General features: G+C 39.5%; 1 long non-coding RNA gene across 1 annotated transcript in view; it reads right to left on the reverse strand.

Annotated features, from left to right (window-relative positions):
- LOC112442542 (uncharacterized) overlaps positions 1-15,484 on the reverse strand; it is a 114,496-nt gene that overhangs the window by 10,586 nt on the left and 88,426 nt on the right. The window contains exon 3 of the long non-coding RNA XR_003030608.2: positions 2,689-2,743. This is a non-coding gene — a long non-coding RNA (uncharacterized lncRNA). The remainder of the gene's footprint in view (positions 1-2,688; positions 2,744-15,484) is intronic.

Genomic DNA, 15,484 nt, shown 5'->3' on the forward strand with positions numbered 1-15,484 from the left:
ACCTAGAGTCACACATCCTGGAATGTGAAGTCATGTGGGCCTTAGGAAGCATCACCAGAACAAAGCTAGTGGAGGTGATGGAATTCCAATTGAGCTATTTCAAATCCTGAATGATGATGTTGTGAAAGTACTACACTCAGTATGTCAGCAAATTTGGAAAACTCATCAGTGGCCACAAGACTGTAAAAGGTCCAGTCCTTGAGTCCAGTCCTTGATTGGATTTCATTCCAGTCTCAAAGAAAGGCAATACCAAAGATTTTTCAAACTACTGCACAGTTGCATTCATCTCACACACTAGTAAAGTAATGCTCAAAATTCTCCAAGCCAGGCTTCAACAGTACATGAATTGTGAAATTCCAGAAGTTCAAACTGGATTTAGAAAAGGCAGAGGAACCAGAAATCAAATTGCCAACATCCATTAGATAATAGAAAAGGCAAGAGAATTCCAGAAAAACATCTACTTCTGCTCTATTGATTACGCCAAAGCCTTTGACTTTGTAAATCACAACAAACTGTGGAAAACTCTTCAAGAGATGGGAATACCAGACCACCTGACCTGCCTCTTGAGAAATCTGTATGCAGGTCAAGAAGCAACAATTAGAACTGGACATGGAACAATAAACTGGTTCCAAATTGGGAAAGGAGTACGTCAAGGCTGTGTATTATCACCCTGATTATTTACCTTTTTTCCAGAGTACATTATGCAAAATGCCAGGTTGGATGAAGCACAAGCTGGAATCATGATTGTCAGGAGAAAAATCAATAACCTCAAATACACAGATGATACCACTCTTATGGTAGAAAGTGAAGAGGAAATAAAGAGCCCCTTGATGAAAGTGAAAGAGGTGAATGAAAAAGCTGGCTTAAAACTGAACATTCAAAAACTGAAGATCATGGCATCTGGTCCCACTACTTCATGACAAATAGATGAGGAAACAATGGAAATAGTGAGATACTTTACTTTCTTGTGTTCCAAAATCACTGCAGATGGTGACTGCATCCATGAAATTAAAAGACACTTGTCCCTTGGATGAAAAGCTTTGACTTACCTAGACATCATATTAGAAAGCCAAGACATTACTTTGCTGACAAAGATCTATCTAGTCAAAGCTATTGTTTTTCCAGTAGTCACATATGGATGTGAGAGTTGGACTATCAGGAAAGGTAAGAACCAAAGAATTGATGCTTTTGAACTTTGGAAGACTCTTGAGAGTCCCTTGGACTGCAAGGAGATCATATCAGTCAATCCTAAAGGAAATCGGTCCTGAATATTCATTGAATGGACTAATGAGGAAGCTGAATTCCAATACTTTGGCCACCTAATGGAAAGAACTGAGTCATTGGCAAAGACCCTGATGCTTGGAAATATTGAAGACAAGAGGAGAAGGGGATGACAGAGGATGAGATGGTTGGATGGCGTCACCAACTCAATGGACATGACTTTGAGCATGCTACGGGAGTTGGCGATGGACAGGTAAGCCTGGCATGCTGCAGCCCATGGTGTTGTAAAATCAGATATGACTGAGTGACGAACTGAAGTGTGCCAGATCAGGTGCTCTTAGAAATAGATGCTAAATTGGGATAGAAATGAGAGAGATTTATTGGAAGAAACTCCTCTAACAGACAAAGAAAAAATGGGAGTAAGAAAAGAGTGAGTTTTGCCCTAGATCTATGTCATTTCTCTTGCCTCCTTTCATGCATGTGGGATGATCTGGATATCATACAAACCACTACTTGATCCATTTTACTGGTGACCTTCCAGATGAGGAAGAGATGACCAGCACTTTGGAGGTCTCAGTAAGTCACACGTACTCCAGAGGGAAGGAAGTAAACTTTATTAAGATTCAGGGACCCATCATAACCATAAAATTTTAGTAGCTAAATGGTCAAGGTCTGTCATGACACCCTCTTCAAAGTAAAGAACAAATTATCACATTGTGTACATCTTATCTGGAGAAGGCAATGGCACCCCACTCTAGCACTCTTGCCTGGGAAATCCCATAGATGGAGGAGCCTGGTGGGCTGCAGTCCATGGGGTCACGAAGAGTTGGACACGACTGAGCGACTTCCCTTTCACTTTTCACTTTCCTGCATTGGAGAAGGAAATGGCAACCCACTCCAGTGTTCTTGCACAGAGAATCCCAGGGATAGGGGAGCCTGGTGGGCTGCCGTCTATGGGGTGGCACAGAGTTGGACACGACTGAAGCGACTTAGCAGCAGCAGCAGTACATCTTATCATGATGCTCAAGATGTAATATTTAGATAAAGAATCACTGTGCTGGTGGGCTTCTTCCATCTTTGGAATCAGTGCATTTCACATCAATATCCAGGATAAGACTGTCAGCTTTAAGTGAGTCGCAAAGCAGGAAAGAGCTCTGCTGTAGGTCTTGGCTATAGTACAAGCAGCCCTCACACTTGGACCATATGATCTGGTCCACCTTGTGGTGTGGGAGGTACCACTGGTGGGAAGACATAACATATGGCAAGTTCCAATTAAAGATTCATAAAGTGGGTCTCTTGAAGTTTGAGGGCAAGGTATTGCCACTTGCAGTATAAAATTATACATCTTTTGAAAAATAATTCCTGGTGTGTTACTGGACTTCAGTAAAAATGGAATATCTGACCATGAATCACAAAATGAACATATGGCTAAACTGTCCATCATGAGTTGAGTCCTATAAGACTTACCAATGATAAAGTACTGTGAACTCAGAAACAATCCTTTATAGTGAAAATTGTAGATCTGCAACAGAGCACAAACAGAATTGGAATCAACCACTGTTACACCATGTCCCTTCTCAGCTCATTCTTACATCTGTATGATGAATCTCAAATAATGAGCTAGAGGAGGAAGAAAATCCTCTAAATGGACAGTTTAGGTTCAGTGTACCTTTTTTTTTCATTTTGGATAAAATCAGTGAGTTTATAACACACTCATAATTATAGACAATGGTAAAAGCCCAACTAACTCTTCAGGGATATGGAAAGAAAAAGACTAAGTTTCAGTAGGAGACTGGATTAAGCATGTGGATTATCTACGAGATAGGCATATGTAAATGGGCATAAAGTATGAAGATCTAAGTATCATGAGTCAATATTCACTAAAAAATATCTACCATAGAAGATGCAGTAATCAACCAAGTAGGCAAAATAACTCAACCAATTAATGTCAGCCAGCCACTGTTATCAGTCAACTCAGTGTTGGCCTGAGGAACAGATGAATGAAGTGGCAGAAAAGAACATGAATGCACCAACACCATGGACTCCCACCTATCAAGGCCAGTTGAGCTACTGGATTTCCAACCTGTCAACAGTAGACATGAGTGTGGAGCCCTGATATGGCACTGTTCAAGGAGTGCATCTAACTACACGAGCCATCTCCATCTGAGAGGGACCATTAGTTTATGTTCATAGGACTAAATAGAACAATGTATTCCAGGCATGGGTTTGATTTTATTTTATTTTTTTGTCCAAAGGCCTCAGCCAGCACTCTAGATAAGAGATTATGAAAAGCTTGAGCCAAAGTATGGAACCTATTAAAAAAAATAATTAATAAACAGAAACCTCAACTAAATAGATATAGAAGACCAGAATTTGAAGCTCTCATGCTCCATGATGATAGCTGAGTCCAACACAGGAAGAAGAAAGAATCCTCTTCTTTCCTGGGAAAGACTCAGCCAGTGAAAAGCCATAGACTGTTCTCTACAGCTCCTTAACTCCTTTTTCCTCTCTATAAAAAGCATTCTTCTTCCCTTGCTGTGGGGGAACTTGCATATGGTTCAACATGGTTGCAGATCCCAAACTGCAATTCTCTGCTGATCATGAATACATGCATATTTCCTGGAGTAACATATGACAACCTGTTGTTTTAGGTCAAGATTTTGGTGTGACCGGAGAAGACTCCCAGTGGCTCTGGGGCTAGTGAGCAAACAGTTGTGGTATCCCAATTGAGTCCATTGTTGCTCACTGTTTTTATCTCTGACCTTGAAATTTGAAGAGATGTTTTTCCTTGGAATTGATCCCATGATCTCCTTGTATTTGAAGCCCTCTAGGTTTTATTCAAGATTTAAAACTTTCATCTTTCTTACTAAGGCCTTGTTCTGTATGTGAGAAACAGTTTGAGACTTCAGTCTGATCAGATCGTTTCAACTAAAGCTGGCTGAAAATGCCTTCAGCCTAGCTCCTTTGGAAAGGGGCTACTTTAAATGAAACTGTGCCAATTCAACCCCTCTTTTGGAAAGGCTATTCTTTGGAAACTAGTTGAAAAAGCCTTTGACCTAGCTCTTCCAGAACTAAGCTGTTTCCTTTGAACTGACTGGTATTCAGGCTTGCAAGCTGTTTGAACTGAGCTGACTGTGCTGTAAGCTGCTTAAATTGTTTCAAAATTGTTCTTTACTGTAGAGGAAAGGCCTCTAGGGAATGGGATCCCAATTATCTAAATATAATGAGGGCTCCCCCGGCACATGGACTGCAGCCTGTTTTATGTTTAAGAACTGCAATACTTCCTTATGTGCATTTCTAACCAAATGGACCAACCTGACCAAAGGCAGTTTAGAATACCATTATAGAGAACTTCTGAAATCCCTGAGCTTAATTTCCTTAAAACTGAATTGGATTATATAGTTCAAAAATTTCCAGAACTGAGTGGAATGCTTATTTCAAATAGTAATTGGAGGTTTCTCAATCTTACCTCATGCAAAGAGTTGACCCATTGGAAAAGACTCTGATGTTGGGAGGGATTGGGGGCAGGAGGAGAAGGGGACAACAGAGGATGAGATGGCTGGATGGCATCACTGACTCGATAGACGTGAGTTTGAGTGAACTCCAGGAGTTGGTGATGGACAGGGAGGCCTGGTGTGCTGCAGTTCATGGGGTCACAAAGAGTCGGACATGACTGAGTGACTGAACTGAACTGAACTGAATCTCATCAGGAATCTAAGACTACCACTCTGCAAAACACTATTTTAAAACTGTTTGAGGCAAACAATGATAAAATGACCCCTTAAGCCCCAGGCTCTTCTTCCATGGCTTTTTTCCCCCCTTGGGTTCTACCTCTGGTGCCATCTTGTCTCTCTTACTCAGCTCATCATAGCAAGATTTCCCCTCCTTTCCATCTTCTCCATCCCTTCTACCCCCATGCCTCCACTATAACTTCAAGTCCCCACACTAATTATTTCACCAAGTTTCCCCTTTTTACTGAAACTATCCCCACTCTCTTTTCTTCTGAACTTATCAGAATGTCTTCCTTTAAAATTAAGCCTTCTGATAAATCCGGGAGTTGGTGATGGACAGGGAGGCCTGGCGTGCTGCAGTTCATGGGGTCGCAAAGAGTCTTTCACGACTGAGCGACTGAACTGAACTGAACTGATGATCCAGAAGCTAGACTCTTAAATTCTTATATTCCCTGGACTAAAGTTGAACTGCAAACCACCATCAAAGATTCTCCCAAAGTAATCAAAGATTCTCACAGATTTTCCAAGTAGTTCAATATGTCATTTGCACTTATCAATCTAGTTCCTCTGACTTATATCAGCTAGTTCATATGACTGTCAATGAAGGCCAGGATCAGCATGGGGAAAATTCTGAAAGGTATCTAGAATTAAAACTGGGAAACCATCCAATTAACTTATGATGTGATTAGGCTTAGACAGTCTCTAGGCAACTTCATCTAGCAATTTCTAGGGGCTTTCCAAATTCTGTTGATTAGAACAAAATTCATGTTGCACATAAAAATCTGACTAATCTGTCTATAATTATTAAAATCAATTTCAGAATGTTTTTAATGAAAATTCTGATCTTCCTTAAGACATTAATTCTACCTGGGTAGCTTCAAACATTTTATTAATGGGCTCAACCAGGATGTTTCCCTTTTAATAAAAAGGACTGGGATGAAATGGGAAATTATGTCCACTCCAGATTTAGTTAATTGAGCAAGCCAATTCTACAATACTCTAAATGTGCCACCTCCAAGGAAGATAGATAAAATTCTTAATCTTCAACTCCTGTAAATGAAGGCTTCTAAATGAAACCAAAATCCTCCTAGTATATGCCATTACAGCAAATAGCCACGGTGTTAGAGATTGTTACAAATTTAAGAGGTTTAGTTAACTTCAGCCCTCCAACCAGCCTTTTCTGTATCCTCCCAATTTTTAATGAAAGGGCTCTGAGAAAATACAGGGGTTCTTTCTAATCCTTCTTCTTAACAGTTTAGAGAAACATTTCTCCTGATTGGGGATGAATCTCCTCTATGTATAATTGACTAGAACCACACCCTTGGTACTCAACTCTACTACTATAAAACAGCCTCTGTTTCATAGTACTAACTCATTTCAAATAATTGGGATTTCTGATGAACATCAAGAGGTTCCTGTCTCAGAATGTATTTCCTTTTTTTTAAGGCTCTTTGGGAGATATACACCCTTTTCTCCTTAGTTCCTCTGCCTTTATCCATTTATTACATCAAGATTTTTTAGAGGGAGGAAAATATTGGCATTCTCCCAAAAGGGGGAAGTAATTCTAGATTTTGACAGTAGTTATCAAAGAAAACAATCAGGTGAATTAAAAGACATTTCAACATCTTTTATTTATTTCATCTCTGATGGTACTAGAGCAGATTCTGGAAAGACTAATCATTTGACCTTAATAAATCACCTACCACTTCCTTATGGGCAAAATCTCCAACAGATGTTGGCAAAACTCAGAGTGCACTTCCCATTAAAATTCAAAAACACCCCACAAACCTCTCCCCAGAATTAATCCATATCCTATAAGTGAAGAAGCCCTTCAAGGCATAAAACTCATAATAAAAGATTACAAGTTTCAAGTCTTCATGATTCCTTTTACTGGCCCCTGTAACATTCTCATTTTACCAGTGAGAAAACCTAAAGGCCAAGGGTGATGATTTACTCAAGCCCTCTGAACGATAAACAGTAAACAGCATTGTTATCCCTCAACACCCTGCTGTTCCTAGCCCTCATACATTACTAACATCCATTCCCACCAGAAGTAAATTCTTTACTATAATTGATTTATGCAGTGTGTTTTTTAGTATTTCAGCTGATGAAGCTAGCCAATACCTTTTTATTTTCACCTGGGAAGAAAAACAATTCACCTGGACAATAATGCCTCAAAGCTGTTAATAGTCCTTATTTTTTTTTTTGCAAATTCTAAAGGCTGAACTGGATGACATAAAGTTCCCTAGAGTGTTACTTCATTATAACATGTGGATGATTTGCTTTTTTGCTCCTCTTCTCAAGCCTCCTCCCAGGAAGAAAGCATCTACTTGCTAAGGCTTTAGCCTTAAAGGGACAAAAGCTTGCCCCCAAAATTGCTGTTTTCCCAAACTCAGGATTGATATTTAGGGCATCTGATATTAGATATCAGGACAGGAATTATTCCTAGATCCGGATAGACTTCATGGTGTTCTAAGTGTTCCCAAACCCAAAATTTAGCACCAGCTACCAGGTTTTCTGAGGCCAATTGGTGGTTGCTGAAATTGGATCCCAAATTTCTCTCTTATGGCCAAGCCTCTGTATGTTTTACTCAGCAACAACCCCAGCCTAATTTTATGGGAAGAACTGAATGAAGAACTTAGGCATCCCAATTATCAGATTCCCTTTTTTCCCCCTTTTTTTACATGAAAAAGAAGGGAATGCCCTTAAGGGGACTCCCTAACATGGGGACGACCATCATTTATCCACATTCAGTTGGCAACTGAGTCTTCATTGCCCAACTTAAAATCATAATCAAAGATCCATGAGAACTTTGTGCTCCTTGTCCCTACAACTCTGAAGGGTTTAAAGTCCTATCTACAGAAGGGTGACAATTTTATCAGAGGAAAACATACAAGCTATGATGTCTGTCTAGGGATTTGGGGCAAGAAAAGGAATCATCATCTTGGTAGGAATTAGATCATCAGGAAGAGACAGAATTGCTGTTACAGAATGGGGCTAGAAGAGATACCTATGGGACCCAGCTGACCCAGTTTGGGACCTTGTGGTACTCTGTTGCCAAGCTAAGTGTAAATAGACAGATATAGCAATGCAGGTACAAGAAGAACATGGTGACCAAGGGATTGGATGGCTGAAGAACAACACTCTAGGTAATGCTACCAGATGAGCCACAATCAGCAGAAGTGGTGGTAATGGTGCAAGAAAACTAAAAAGAATAGTACAGGGGAAAGAAAGCAATTGTGGCCCTAAGATCAACTGCAGCAGCAGGGCTGGAATTAATTCTGTTAACCTCCATTTTCAGGCCCACAAGAATCCTGGAGGAGCAGCCCCTTAAATATATACAGAAAAGTAGATACATAGGCGGAGAAGGCAATGGCACCCCACTCCAGTACTCTTGCCTGGAAAATCCCATGGACGGAGGAGCCTGGTGGGCTATAGTCCATGGGGTCGCTAGGAGTCGGACACGACTGAGCGACTTCACTTTCACTTTTCACTTTTATGCACTGGAGAAGGAAATGGCAATCCACTCCAATGTTCTTGCCTGGAGAATCCCAGGGACGGGGGAGCCTGGTGGGCTGCTGTCTGTGGGGTCGCACAGAGTTGGACATGACTGAAGCGACTTAGCAGCAGCAGCAGCAGCAGATACATAGGACAAAAGGGGAGAGGGCTATAATGGATATTAAGATGTGCTACTCAGATTCTCCTTCAGGAAAGGACTAGCTGCCTTCAGGATTTGTTACAGTTGTATGAGTTATCTATTGCTGCTATCAAGTTATCCACCAAACTTAGAAGCTTAAGAATTTATCTCAGATTCTTGTAGGCTATCAATTCATATATGGCTTAGCTGGGTGCCTCTTGCTCAAGGTCATTCATGAGGTTGTATCAAGCTGCTGCCTGGGGCTGCACCTGTGTCTGAAGATTCTACTATGTGGGGTATTTGGAGGGTCACTTCCAAGCTTAATGACATGGTCCTTCAGTACCTTACAAGTGACCCTTTCTAGAGGGCTATCTCACAACATGATAGCTGGTTTCCCCAGGGTGAGTGGCTCAAGAGAAAGTGTGAGAAGGACCATCACCCCAGGGGTAGCCACACTTGGTGACAGAATAAGGAACAGAACAAAAAGGCCCAACCATTTCACTTTAACATGGGTGGTTGACAGGCAACACACCTCCAGGCTCTGTGCCAGACTGGCCTGGGCACTGTCAGGCCTGAATCACAGTTCAAACTTTTCCTCTGGCCAATCCTACTTACCCCTCCTTCCTCTCTTAAGAGTTGATCCCTAATAAACATTTTGTACTCCAAACTTCATCTTCTTTGTGTGCATGGTGGGAGAAGGTGATATTATGTCCTTTCTTCTTCTTCCTGAGTGTTTTCCTCCCAGGAAACTCTAAGTCTCCTTTTCTAATTCACTACTTCCTCCCCACTGACCATGGCTCTAGCACAGTGGACTGGAAAGTCCAATCACCCCTAAGCCATAATGGTCTTGTAATATATTTTTCCCAAGGTAGCAGCTACCACCTGGTCTTGTACTTCATATGGTTTTGGTTGTAAAGATGGTAGAGGAGTTAGGAGACGTTCTCAGAGGATTTTCTTAAATTAAGAGATCTGCTTAGAAATTAAAGCTAGAGACAAAACTAACTTTCAAATGACTTTTTTTTTTTAATTTCACCAAATCTACTTAGTAAACAAATAATGGTTACCATATGAGAGGTTCTCTCATTGAGATATGTGGAAGAATGGCAGGAGGCAATGAAATAAAGCAAACAACTCAGTTTTGTTTTTACTTTTGTAAATAAATTAGTAATGGATTTTTTAAAATTTAGAATGTACATACTACTTAGGTTCCATCTCTCAAGATATATTATTCTTCAGTGAAATAAGTCTCTTAATTCTTTGGAGAGAACATAAAAGACCAAATGTAATACATACAATTTAGAAGCAGAGTTATAATGAAAATGCAAATTAATTCAAAGGTCCATAGTGAGATCATTCAGCCATCTGGTTGCTAATGAAGTTCTTAATTGTTATAGCATCAGCACCCCAGTCAGAAGACAAGATGGAGAAAAAAATCTGCGGCCTTTTAATATTTAATATCTGTTGTCTTATAATATTTTTAAAATTTTAATTAAATTTCAAGAAATAGTTTCCAGCTCTGAAACATTTTTTAATACCATGGAGCACTGCAAACCTTGTAAATACAAAAGTTAGAATTTTTTTTGAATAATTATTTCCCATGCTGTGTAATGAATAGAAAACTTAAACACTATATTCATAATTCAGCATACAAAATATGTAGCAATAGGGATTCTGTAAAGAATAACATTAATTCATCTAAGACATATTTATTAGCATCCATACTGTGCCTGAAACTGTTCCAGGTATTGGGCAGATACAGTAATAACCAAAGCAGACAAGATTCCCTGCCTTCATGGCGTCTGCATTCTACCCCAGGAGACACAGAGTAAAGTAAATAAATAAAATACATAGTACTTTAAATTAGTTAAAAGTTATAAAAATAAAAGCAGAGAAGAGTGATGTGAAATGTGACTGAGGGGTGGGGAATGAGAGTTGAAAGTTTAGATTCTGTGTTGAGGAAAGACCCCACTGAGACACTGACTTGAGTGAAGACCTAAAGGAAGTGAGGCGATGAGCCTCACACACATCTTAGGGAAAGAACGCCTACAAGTGGAGACAGCAATTGCGAAATCCCTGAGGCAGGGTTCAGTCTGGTGTGAGTAAGAAACAGCAAGGTGGCCAGCACTGCCATCGAAGAGTGAAGGAGGGCATAATACCAGGGATGAGGTTTGAGATGGGGAGGGCAGACGTATGTACTGAGGGGCACAAGGGAGACTTGGGCTTTACTCTGAGAAAGATGAAGAATTTTGAGCACAGGTGACATGGCAGGATCTCACTGAGTTTTAACAGAATTACTCCAGCTGTCCTGGGGAGTCGTAAATGAAGCAAAGTTAGAAATGGGGACCCAAGTTCAGAGCTACACCAAGGAGAGAGGTGATGGGGATTTGTCCAGGATGATGGCATCAGTTGTTGTTGTTCAGTTGATAAGTTGTTTCTGACTCTTTGACACCCCATGAATGGCAGCACACCAGGCTTCCCTGTCTTTCATATCTCCCAGAGTTTGCTCAAACACATGTCCATTGAGTTGGTGATGCCATCCAACCATTTCATCTTCTGTCGTCCCCCTTCTCCTCCTGCCCTCCATCTTTCCCAGCATCAGGGCTTTTTCCAATGAGTCAGCTCTTCACATCAGGTAGCCAAAGTTTTGGAGTTTCAGCTTCAGCATCAGTCCTTCCAATGAATACTCAGGGTGGATCTGCTTTAGGATTGACTGGTTTAACCTCCTTGCAGTCCAAAGGACTCTCAAGAATCTTTTCTGGCACCACAATTCAAAAGCATCAGTTCAGCACTCAGCCTGCTTCATGATCCAACTCTCACATCCATACATAACTCCTGGAAAAACCAAAGCTTTGACTATACAGACCTTTGTCGGCAAAGTGATGGCAGCAGAGCTGGTGAGAAGTGATCACTTTCTCAGGTAGAATTTTTCATTTAGTGAGGACTTCAAATACTCAGAACATTTTACTTTACTCTGTAATCTTTGTCATATACAAAAGTGAAAGTGAAGTCAGTCAGTCGTGTTTGACTCTTTGCGACCCCATGGACTGTAGCCTACCAGGCTCTTCTGTCTATGGGATTTTCCAGGCAAGAATACTGGAGTAGGTTGCCATTTCCTTCTCCAAGAGATCTTCCCGACCCAGGGATTAAACCTGGGTCCCCGCATTGTAGGCAGACGCTTTACCGTTAGAGCCACCAGGGAAGTCTGTTTCAAAAGAACCAATACATGTGACAACCTAGGACAACCTTAGTAGAGTGACCCAAGAGCCCTTCAATATTCAGTCTTTTTCTCCTAGCTGCTTCTGCTACTCTCTTAATCTGTCATGCTTTTTCTGTCCCTTCCTCTTTCCCTATCCTACCCTTGAACTCTATTTACAATGGTTAAATTTTTGTATTAACTTGACTGGCCCAGAAGATGCCCAGGTATTTTAGTCAAGCATTATTTTTGGTGTGTCTGTAGAGTATTTCTGGAAGAGATTAGTACTTGGATTACTGGACTGAGGAAAGTAGATTGACCTCCCCAATGGAGGTGGGCACCATCCAAGCCACTGAGTACTCAAATGGAATAAAAAAGAGAATGCAAGTGAATTCTCTCTCTGTACGACTGTTGAGTTGAGACAATGGCTTCCTGCTCTTGGACTGGCACTTTACACTCTTGGTACTCAGGCCTACAGACTCAAACTAGAATTTATATCACCAGTTTTTTGGGTCTCCAGCTTCAATGTGGGATTTCTCAGTTTCAATAATTTCATGAGTCAGTTTCTTATAAAAAAATCCCATTTAATATTCTTACCTATTTATCTGTCTCCAGTTTGTTGTATTTCTCTGACTATTAATATACTACTCAATCCCATGTATCAAGACTCATTATGGAAGTGATTCTTCTTATATTACAACTTTCTTATTTTTTACAACTAAAAAGAAATTAATTCCTCTTTGCTCCAACCACAGTGTCTTTCTACATCTCTCATTTCTCCCTTTGGCATTGTACCACAGTACAATCCTTATCACAACCATTAGAATACCATCTCTGTACCTTCCAGTTTCCTGAACAGTGTTGCGGATGTTTCTTGAAATTACTTCATATCTAATGGGCATTTGTTTATAATTAGACCTAGCCAAAAAATGAAGGCCAATTCTTTATATACTTGGCATTGCCATGGTTGTTAGGGATACTGATATCAATTGTATTAAATTAGCTCTGTGATTTTTTTCCCTAGGTAAAGAAAGCCAAATTATTAGCATCTTAAAAGGGCAGGTAAAAGAAGACTAAAGAGAGAAGAATAAAGTGATGTAGCCGTGGATACCAACTAGGTAATATAATAGGGTCTCTAGACAAGAGAACAGTGTAAGATTTGGACTAGAGACAGAAGCAAAAATTGGAAAGGACTTTGCATATAGGACTTCATACCAGAAAAATCAAATAAAATTCAAAACTCATGAAGGGAAAATTAAAACAAATAGAATTAAAATGATTCTAAAGATATAAGATGATGACACAAACCTGCAAAAAAAATGGATATATCATACACAGTCCATCAGGAGAAGCTCATTTATTATTTAAACAACTATAGGAATAACAAATCAAATGTATGTTGGAAACATTTATAATCAGGCAGCTATAAAAGTGGAAACTATAGATGCCTTTCCCAAAATACAAATATAATTCCAGTCATGAATAAGTTGAAATCAAGGTCAAGAATATATCAGTATGACATATTTTGGAGGTAGTCACTAAAGTCTTGGGAAGAGTTCATTGTTATTAGTTCAATCTAAAATGAACCTCTTAAAGAGAAGTCGAAGAAATGAGTCAATACACAGGATCAGATTGTCACTAGATTCATAGGACTCAGGTTTTACTCAGTATCAAATTTTACTATATAATTGTAAGAATATTAGGCATTCAAGAAGCTCAGATGAAGCAGAGTGAGTTCCAGGACATTAACAGTGATTCCCTAGGTCCTTTCTTCCCACACGAAGAAACATATGGGAGACGTGCACCTCCAGCCTAGGATAACAGACAAAGTCTGAGAGGGTGGCTCTTGGATTCCTCATGTAGCAGGCCATGTTTAAATTATGAAATGTCTCAATTTAATACTCAGCAGCTTTCTGTACCCTATGTGACATTCTCCAAAGAGCCATGTCATTTTTACTGGGTTTCATTTATTGTATGTAATCCTTAAAGATATCCCTCTATGGTCACTTAAAAAATAAGGTCTATACCTCCTAGCAAAATAATATTAGTCTATTTACCCAGAGGTCCATTTGGCAAGGAGACTAAAATGGTCATCTGCCTTCTTTTCCCATTTGGTGAAGGAAGACCATGAATCCCATGGATCCTGGCCAACTGCTTTAGCACCTTCCTCCTAGGAAGTATAAGACGTTGTTTCTTATGACAATGTGGTGTTTTTGTAAGAAAATACAAAGTGAGTTTTGGAAAGGGGAGTGAGAGGTGTATCATGAAAGAATTAAGGTAAATAAGTATTTACAAAATCCGTGAGTCTACAATTTAAAGAAAAGAATGTGAGAATGGTATTTGGAAGAAAGATAAAATAAATGATAATTCGATTGAGGATACTTTTCATAGTGTGGGGGGAAACACAGGCTAAAGTGTTTAAAAATACAAAGAATGTGAAATGTTCTCACATTATTGGTAGTGACAATGATTCCCAAGCTGGCAATTTGCCATTAGCCATGAACTAGATCACCTCCCTTCATAAACAACTTACATATGTTGAAAAAATAAAAACCACATGTGACAGAATATTAGAATGAGATCCTTCCTGCTTCCTGCAGCTGAACAAGAAGATAATGGATGCTCTATCCCTGGGTGAGTATTACTCATCATGACCTAGAACCCGTTAGATGATGTGAGATAATGGGACCCCAACAAAAGACACTTTTTGAGGAGTGTTCTGCCCCAAAACCCAAGGGTCATAAGAAAAGCTGTAGCAAAACTTCAGTCTGAGGGAAATGTAGCCTGCATCCCAGGAAGCTACAAGGGGATCTTCTTAGTGTCTGAGAAAACCCTGAATGTGTTCCCAGAAAGGGGCAACTTCAAAATCTGGAGGCTCACAGAGCACCAATGATCTTAGGTAATAGCTTCCCTGTCCTCCTGCCCCATCCCCTCTCTCTTTCTTCTACCTGCAAATTTCTCCCATTAGCCACCTGAGAGAAAATAGAAACTCTATAACAATATGGAAAGAGAGAGGAAAGATCAATTTTCCTGTATTTAGGTTCTGCCTGTCAGTCTCAAAAGTTTGATTATTATCTGAGACAGGACTGTCTTAATTACTGAATTGACATATGATGTGTGTGTGGGTGCGTGTGTGCACACATGTGTGTGTGTGTATGTGTGTGTGATTTCTAAGAGTAACTAAGAGTAACCAGAAAATATATTATCCAGTTGTCAAGGTAGGGGTAATACCCACTGATCAGATTTAAAGAGACTGTGAGGGACAAAATGAAATTGCTTTGCAATTATACCACGTGAAAACTGCTTGTTCAATGTATTGGTCACATTTACTTACTTGGTTTAATCTTAATATCCCCACAGAAAACATAATTAGCCTAAAGTAACTTAACTGGAAAAAAAATGAAAAAATTCAAATTGACTCTAAAGGAAAAGCATATGATTTAAGCTACTGTTTCCATTCATTAAAATAATGAATCAATAATTGGCATGTAATAAAAAAGTGCACATTTGTTATTTTACAAACTGAGGAAATGCATAGAAGAAAAACAAAAGAAAAATAACTGCATTCTATCTTACAGCTAATAACCACTATAATAGCACTTTGGATTACATCTTTTCAAATATTTCATAGATAAAACCTCTGAATATTTTTTCTACTAAAAATGTATCATTTCCATATTAATAAATATAACTTTTAAAATT

This window comes from Bos taurus, chromosome 2, assembly GCF_002263795.3.
Source record: "Bos taurus isolate L1 Dominette 01449 registration number 42190680 breed Hereford chromosome 2, ARS-UCD2.0, whole genome shotgun sequence".
In the NCBI taxonomy this organism is placed as follows: domain Eukaryota; kingdom Metazoa; phylum Chordata; class Mammalia; order Artiodactyla; family Bovidae; genus Bos; species Bos taurus.